Source organism: Mytilus trossulus, chromosome 7, assembly GCF_036588685.1.
Source record: "Mytilus trossulus isolate FHL-02 chromosome 7, PNRI_Mtr1.1.1.hap1, whole genome shotgun sequence".
Lineage (NCBI taxonomy): Eukaryota > Metazoa > Mollusca > Bivalvia > Mytilida > Mytilidae > Mytilus > Mytilus trossulus.
Genome location: NC_086379.1, coordinates 20,263,607 through 20,273,133, shown reverse-complemented (window position 1 = coordinate 20,273,133; position 9,527 = coordinate 20,263,607). Strand labels below are relative to the sequence as shown.

General features: G+C 33.7%; 1 pseudogene; it reads left to right on the top strand.

The window, feature by feature from the left end:
• The first annotated feature begins 2,580 nt into the window (after nucleotides 1-2,580).
• Nucleotides 2,581-4,741, top strand: LOC134726229 (uncharacterized; annotated as a pseudogene).
• The last annotated feature ends 4,786 nt before the right edge of the window (nucleotides 4,742-9,527 follow it).

The following is a 9,527-nucleotide window of genomic DNA, read 5'->3' as shown; positions in this document are numbered from 1 at the left end:
AAAATAATAAATTCAGAAATACGGTTTATAGCGTCTCTGTCATTTTTTTTTTCTAATTCATTATTCAATATTCAACTTGATAACTGAAACATATACTATTTCAATGGCATTATTCATTATTCAGCACATAACATTGAATAGTGAATTTTGAACTTTGAACTATTTCATTATTCATTATTGAAGTTTAAATACTGAAAAATGAAAAAATTACGTTCTTCAACAGGGTATTAAACATAAAACAATATTGAAACATACAGCGTTTCAAAACTAGATCGCACAATATAATCAAGATTCTGCGTATAGGATATACACTTTTTGATCCAAAAAATTGCCGTTGGTGATTTGATTCTTTTCGGTTTTTGTTTTAAATTTAAAAAAAAATGAAACTTACCTAGTATACACATGTTCGTTTATTGAAAACAAAACCTACTCTAAGACAAATAGGAAGGTGCACATTTTTATATACAACTTGTGCAACATATGAGCATATGCAACTTTGATAACTGAAAAAATCTATCTGACCTAATCGTTCACACTAATCTTTCAATTCTCTATTGTTATCACACGTAATTCGAATTCGATTCGCATCAACTAATGCGAATTAGTTTAATTCGCATTCATAACGTTGTACGTCTTACGTCATTTATAATTCGAATTAAAAAAGAGTGTGTGAACGCAATCAGCGAATTCGATTCGCATTCGATTCGAATTCAATTCGAATTAAATGTCCGTGTGAACGAGGCATGAAATGAAACCAAAGACATTAGCATGTAAAGTTTAAAATTTGATGTCTGATATTCAACTAAATTATAGCTTTGTATCCTTCATTTGTTTCTGGTTTGTCATAGACGGCAAGTTATTTTTTAACTTATTTTATTTTTAGGCTGTTAATAGACATTTACTTTCGACGGAGTACGTTTGTCTGCATTTGGAATGCAAAACTCTTATTGTTTGTTGAACACACGTCCTCCAAACATAAAAAATATGTTGTCAATCAAAAAATCGAGCATCTTGATAATGTTAGTTTCAGAAAATTTGTTGTTTGAATCAGAGGAATTATTTTTACAAAGTAGGATTTATTCCCCCATAAGACAAGATAATCGTATCTACGTTTTACAATTTTTCTTAAACAAAGCAGTACCAAATGTTTCAACTTGTTTTTTAAGTTTTAATACTTATATAAGATGAAGGTGTCTCAGATTTTATGTACCCTGTGAGATCCAAGTTTGGAATTCTTTAGAATTCTTTAGAAATATAAATTGTAAAAATGTTGTGTAAATATATACCAGTACATGTTTGTTAAGATAACCTCATTGGCCAATTAACTTGGGCGGAAGTCCATGTGATTCTGTCTCATTTGTTTAATATCCACTGAAGAGAGCGGACCGTGTCCTGACTGCTTAGGCCAAGTTGGCAACATACTTCATAAGAAAGGTATATATTTTTTATTTTAAAAGACAAGAGGCCATATGATATAAGAATGACAAGAGGTCATATAATTTTAGAATAGCAATAGACATAATACATTTTTAAATGGGCAAGAGGCCATGAGATGTGACACTGGAAAAATGGCGAGGGCCAAGGAGATGGTTTGATTTATTTGGAGATGGTAATATTTATTATTTGATAAAGCAAGAGGTTTTGAGATATAATTGGAGAATAATGACAAGGGTTATAATGTTTAATTTGAAAAAATAACCAGGGCCAAGAAGATATTATAAATTTATAGATTGGCAGAAAAGCCCGACACGAGGTCGAGTGCGAAATTAGTTATATCTATAGGGCCAATGTTTTTTAACATTTGTAGTATATTTATATTCTAAACTGGTTGATAAGATATGTTAATTTTTATAGTTTTTTAAGAAATTTAATGATGTATAAAGATTTTTTCAACAATCCCGTCGTGGCGAAAGGTGCGCTCGACACGTGTCATCATGGATTTTATAAAAGATATGATTTATATAATCAAATGATAGACACTTTTTAAAAAAAAAACTGCTGTTTGTTTTAATAAGATTATAATGATTAAGTACATTTTCCTATGTTCGTTTATTACGTAGTGGTACTCAAGATAGGTCTGTGCCTCCGTTCGTTCGTTCGTTCGTTCGTCCGTCTGTGCGTCCGTTCGTCCGTTCGCTTCAGGTTAAAGTTTTTGGTCAAGGTAGTTTTTGATGAAGTTGAAGTCCAATCAACTTGAAACTTAGTACACATGTTCCCCATGATATGATCTTTCTAATTTTAATGCAAAATTATAGTTTGGACCCCAATTTCATGGTCCACTGAACATAGAAAATAAAAGTGCGAAATTCAGGTTAAAGTTTTTGGTCAAGGTAGTTTTTGATGAAGTTAAAGTTACAACAACTTGAAACTTAGTACACATGTTCCCTATGGTATGATATTTCTAATTTTAATTCTAAATTAAAGTTTTGACCCGCAATTTCACGGTCCACTTAACATAGAAAATGATAGTGCGAGTGGGGCATCCGTGTACTATGGACACATTCTTGTTTATTTTTCTCTTCAGAATAGTAATACATTGGGAAGTTTAAATTCATAATGCTTCAACATTCATGTTCAAGAATGGGAAATGGAAATGGTTTTAATCCCGAAAAGGTACAAGTACGCCAAAAACAAGCATGGGTAACACTTAGAGGTGAAATTCTTTCACTTACAACACACGTTCCTTCGGCTGAAGAAGTTCTGAATGGTGCATGGGATGTTCATTTTGATAGTGGGACTTCTCCTTTGCGTGATCCTGATCTTTTTCTAAGCGGTCAGATTCATCACCATTTGTCTACCTGGAAAGATATTCTAGAAGGGACAGATGATAAAGATATACTAAAATGGCTTATAAATGGGGTTGATGCTACAGATTTTTTCAGTCACTTTAAAGGAAATTTTAAGGGTCGTTTTTATGATTCGGATATCCCTCCAAATCAATATTTTCAAAATTGAAAAATTTGTAAGCAACATGTTGATTTTATTTCAAAAGAATTATGCGAGAAAATTGCTATGGGTTCAGTAAGCTGTTTGGAGCGGTTGGTGAATGTGAACCCCCTAGAATAGTAATGCCACTTACAGTCGAACCCAGCAAGCCACGTTTATGCCATGATGAACGTTTTTTAAATTTGTGGGTAAAAGATTTACCATTTCATCTTGAAACTTTGAAAGATATTCCGAGATTAGTACAAAAAGATGCATTTATGGTAACATATGATGAAAAGTCAGGTTGCGACCATGTTAAACTTAGTCCAGATTCATTTACATATTTTGGTATTCAGTTTGGGGGATCTTACACAACATTGGCCTTTGGTTGGAAAGCAAGCCCATTCATATACCAGTCAATAGGGATGTGTGTAACATCATATTTAAGAAAAATAAATGTACTGAATACATTATATATTGATGATAGGTTTTCAGTAACTCGAGGGGGCCCATTGCAGTCGAGTGAGGAGAACGAGTTTGAAGGTAGGAGGTTGGTTTATGTTATGTTGGAGGTTTTGACAAGGTTAGGGTATACTCTTTCGCTTAAGAAGTGTTCATTGATTCCAGAATTTTGTAAGAAATTTCTTGGATTTTCGTTGATTCAGAAAAGCAAGCGTTTATTTTACCAGAGGATAAGCGGAAAAAAATTATTGAGTTGCGTGAATTTATTTTGTTGTCTAAGGAGGTAGATTTAAGAACTTTACAAAGATTTTATAGAAAGTGTATTAGTATGCAATTAGCGGTACCTGGCTGTAAGCTTTTTTGCAGGGAGGTTAATGCTGCTATTTCTGTGTGTACTAAATGTAGTAGACCTGTTAGGGTATTTGGACCTCTTTAAGAGGAGATTGAGTATTGGAAATTTTTGGACAAAATGGAGACCAGAATTTCATAATAAAATCGACTTGGTTACAGATTCTTCAGGTTACATATATGGGGCACTTGTGAAGTTAGCATTTGACTATCATCATGGGTGATTATTGGTCGGCTGATGATACAAGACCTATTCATGAAAAGGCGGCTAAAGCCATTTTGAAGGCATTGCAATCTTTGGGTTAATCTATATTAGACTCTCGGGTTGATGTATTAACTGATAGCATGGCGATTATATGAGCCTGGAATAGTCAAGGGAGCAAATGTGCGACCTTGAATTGTATTATGAAGGATATATTTCAGTTGGTCGCTGGAAAAACGTTGATTTGCATTTAAGTTTTGTTCCATCTGAACTGAATAAGGCTGATGGTCCTTCTAGAATTATGAACACGGCTGATACTATGTCGAGTAATGCTTCATGGCTTTTAGTTGATTCTCGATTTGGTCCACATACTGTTGATCTTATGTCCTTGGACTCGAATGTAATGCGATCAGTAGACAGTAGGCCACTTAGACATTTTACCCCATGGTAAACACCAGAAACCTCTGGTGTTAATGTGTTTTCCCAAGATTTAAAGGCAGAATCTAATATGTATGTATATCCACCCTATGTATTGATTTTTCCTTTACAATGTTTTTTGAAGGAACAGTCAGTTTCTTGCACAGTTGTGGTACCTGAACTTTATCCGGTTCCTGTGTGGTGGCCATTGTTGACTAGTTGTTCATCAACCTCCATTCTTCTAGGAGCTAGGGGTCAAAAAGGTGTTGTCAAAGCACCTTCAAGGAAAGGCTTTGTTATTGATGAATTTGGTTTAAGATGGCCATTGTGGGCATTCAGGGTTTCTTTTTCATGATCTTATTTTTGTTTATATTTCATGTGAAGTAATACAGGCGAACAAAAAATGAATTAAATGTTTTTTTGTTTAATTTTAATGTACCAGTGTAGCTTATCTTTTCATTTATGAAAAATATGTATATTATTATTAGTTAATGCATGTGCATTGTATTTAAGTCCTATTAAGATATTTTCAATTTTTAATTGTAAATCTTTTTGTCATTGACCTAAAAATGGACCTTATATTTGTCATTGCAGATAGATAGTAATATTGATTTGGAAAAAATTGAGGGAAGAATGGACGAGTTAGATAAACGAATAACTTGTTCATCAGGTCACAAGAGGAAGAAAGTTTTCAAGATTCTTTTCTCCAATTTCTCCAAGATTTAGATTTTAAACATTTGTCAGATTGTACACCTTATGATATTCGAAGATTTTTAATTTGGAAGGATTTTTTTGGTAAAACTACTATTCATGGTGTTCATTTTAAACATTTAGGCCAAAAGGGGGAGTTTGACTATTTTGTCCAAAACGACTGGCTTCTGGTACAGTTGAAGGGATGATTAATCAATTGGTTAATGTATTTGATGACAATGGCTTTGGGAGATATTGGGACATGTTTTCTAAGTCTGGTAACCCTGCTTATGCTCAAAAAGGAAAAGAATATCTTAAACTAATTAGGGAAGAACAAGCCAGTGCACATGTATTGCCAAAACAAGCTAAGCTTATATTTTTATCAAAAATTAAGGCAATATGTTCATACATTGATAGGGAAATTAAAAGTCCTGGTATGTCATTACGGGAGAGGTATGTTCTGTATAGAGATAGAGCTTGGATGAAACTACATTTTTTTGCAGATGATAGGGCTAGTGACCTTTCTTTAGTTGTTGCTCAGGAGGTAAAAGTATTAAACGGTAATAGTGGCTTGGTTTTTCAACATACGTTTGGAAAGACACTTCGAGGTGATAAGGGCAAGAGTAATACATTTGTTATTAGGAAGTGTGATTATTTGTCTATTTGTCCGGTACAAGGTCTGCTTGATTAAGTTATTTTTTGCCAAGTAAGCACAGTTGATATGTCAGTAGGTTATTTGTTCAGAATAGTATCTGAAAAAGGCAGAGTGTAAAGCGTGTAATTCAGTATTTGTATATTTTTGTTATTCACTATTTTGTGTATAAATTAGGCCGTTAGTTTTCTCGTATGCATTGGTTTTAACTTGTAAGTTCGGTGTGTTTTATAGCTGACTATGCGGTATGGGATTTTTTCATTGTTGAAGGCCGTACGCTGACCTATAGTTGTTCATTTTGTGTCGTTTGGTCTTTTCAAAGGCGAAGAGTTGTTTCAATACCACATCTTCTTTTTAATATATACAGCGATAAACAACCATCAATGGATTATAGACTTTTGGTCTAAATCTCAAAGGCGAAACCTAGTGGGTCATAGATTACAGTAGAGTTACATTTTAAGGCTACAAAATATGTGTATACAATGACTACGCAACTTATAGCCACCAATAATAATTCAGTTTCTTGTATGTGAAGATGTAAAGATTACGAGATATTTTTTTATATTCAACTGGTTTGCTTTTTTCAATTATGTTTTTTGTTTGTTTAATTTTTAAGGTTTAAAGATTGTGCTTAACTTGCTCGAACATTACAGTCTTTCTACTGTGATGGCAAAATCTAAACGATTCGTAATTCGTGTTACTATTAACACCTTAATATCTACCCACCCATATGCATTTCATTCAAATTGTGACTTATTTTGGAGAAGACAGAAGGGACCGTATTTATATTCCCAAGTCACAAGTTACCCTTTGCGTCATCGGTAAATTATGCGGTTGAGCTAAGCATCAATTATCAACTTAAACCTTAGTCATTTGCCTTGTTTCTTCTTTCATGTCTTAAAAGTTATCAATAAAAAATGAAACGTTTCACAGATGTAACTGACCAATTTCTGCACCTCATTTTTTGTTATTGACACGTGTACGTAATGGCTGATTTTTGGTTGCTTAAATAAAGTTCACTTGCCAATATGTCATGCGTGTTCAGGATAATCACATAAGTAGCAACACATATAAAATGTAGGTCCTGGAAGGAGGCCCTCCGGAATTAAGCCAGATAAGTTTGGACTGCCACTGGATTAAATGAGCTAAATTGAATAAGGACACAAATGTTGCCTTTCAACAGGCCATTTATGGACCTCTCATAAAGTTTTTGCAAAGGTTTGCATTAGCGTGGTGTTCTCTCAACACCAGACATTGGATCTAATGTTCCCATTCGGATTGGACGTGACTGCATACTTTTACATCCCACACAACTCAACGGTTGGCCAACTTCAGTCAGGTTTAACTGCCGGTCGGAAAAGAAGACCAAAGTGACCATATCTAATCGTATATATCCCAGTCACCATTCCCAAATTTTTTCATTAAATGAAATTAAAAAAAAAAAATTGTCTACAATGTAGAAAGTTTTGCTGTACCTGTTAAATTAAAACATCACTAAACATTATTACAATACTTATGAGAATTCATAAGATCGTACATTCTCTTGATACTGTTTACTTATAACTATTTGGCATTGCACAAGTTCATGCATTTTATTACGTCTTGACCTAAAACCGTTAGAAATATACTGACTTTGTCGAAATGTTATGTATATGGTTTTTGTGCCTTGTACCAACATTATGAGTTGAGCTAATTGTAACTGTACAGGTTGTTTTGTATCGTGTTGTGCTGTTACGCGAGTGTCCCGTATAAAGAAGATGGTTGGGTGCTCACTTGTTTAATCCCGCCGCATTTTTTTTGTGTGTCGGTCCAACGTCAGTAGCCTGTAGTACATTGGTTATACAGAGCTGTCATATTTTGTTTCTTCTTTAATACATAATTTTTAAGTTATCAATATATAACCGTTAGTTTTCTCGTTTTAATGGGGTTTTTTATATCGGGGCCTTTTTATCAGACGATATGGTATAGGTTTTCCTCATTGTGAAATGCTTTATAAAAACACCCATTCCATTTAAACTTAGGTGGAAAGTTGTCTCACCGACCATCACACCACATATGCATCTACATAGCCGTTTAGATGTAAAAAATAATTTAATTAAGAAAAATGCTTTCGTCTAGGCGAATTTGGACAAACAACGTTATTTGGAAGAGCCTTAAATTGTGAAAAGTAAGTCATTAAAGTTTTATTGACTGTACTTTACTTTCTCTGGAATATATTTTTAACTGTTCATTTCATCTGGAATAACGTTGAAAGTCCCAATTTTCAATAGAAACATTCCTATCTGATGTAATAAAATAAAATTGAGAATGGAAATTGGGAATGTGTCAAAGAGACAACAACCCAACCAAATAAAAAACAACAGCAGAAGGTCACCAACAGGTCTTCAATGTAGCGAGAAATTCCCGCACCCGGAGGCGTCCTTCAGCTGGCCCCTAAACAAATATATACTAGTTCAGTGATAATGAACGCTATACTAATTTCCAAATTGTACACAAGAAACTTATATAAAAATAATACAAGACTAACAAAGGCCAGAGGCTCCTGACTTGGGACAGGCGCAAAAATGCGGCGGGGTTAAACATGTTTGTGAGATCTCAACCCTCCCCCTATACCTCTAACCAATGTAGAAAAATAAACGCATAACAATACGCACATTAAAATTCAGTTCAAGAGAAGTCCGAATCTGATGTCAGAAGATGTAACCAAAGAAAATAAACAAAATGACAATAATACATAAATAACAACAGACTACTAGCAGTTAACTGACATGCCAGCTCCAGACTTCAATTAAACTGACTGAAAGATTATGATTCGAAAGATTATGATTTCATCAACATCAGGCACAATCCTTCCCGTTAGGGGTTTAGTATCATACCATCATAACATATATGAGAAGCACATAACCCGTGTCATGCCAACAACTGTTTTTAGAATAAATGTCTTTAGTTCCGACGCAAAGACCTTATCAGTGACTCAATATTAACGCCAAAATATGCAATCTTTAATGACTTGACAACAGTATCGTAATTATATCCCTTCTTAATCAGTCTATTTAAAGGTTTTGTAAGTTTCTGAGGTGAATACTTACACCTTTGTGCTTTATAAAGAATATTTCCATAAAAAATTGGATGTGAAATACCTGAACGTATAAAAAGTCTGCATGTTGAGCTATATTTACGAATGATGTCTTTATACCGATGATAAAATTTAGTTAAAGTTTTGACTAGTTTGTGATATCGAAAACCCTGGTGTAATGATTTTTCAGTAATACATAAATTTCTCTCGTTAAAATCTAAAACATTGTTACAAACACGAGCGAATCGTACAAGTTGAGATATATAAACACCGTAAGATGGTGACAAGGGAACGTCACCATCTAAAAACGGATAATTAACGATAGGAAATGAAAAATCATCCCTTTTATCATAAATTTTAGTATTCAGCTTTCCGTTAGTGATATAGATATCAAGATCGAGGAAAGGGCAGTGGTCATTATTAGTATTAGCTTTATTTAAAGTAAGTTCAGCAGGATAAATTTCATTAATATACATACTGAAGTCGTCATTATTGAGAGCCAAAATATCATCCAAATATCTAAAAGTATTATTAAATTTGTTTATCAGATGTTGTTCTGATGGGTCTTTGCTTATTTTTGTCATAAATTGTAACTCATAACAATACAAAAAGAGGTCCGCAATAAGTGGTGCACAGTTAGTCCCCATTGGAATTCCGATAATCTGACGATATACGGAATCCCCAAAGCGAACAAAAATGTTATCTAGTAAAAATTCAAGTAAATGTAAGTTGGTTTAACATTGAAATTTTGGCTT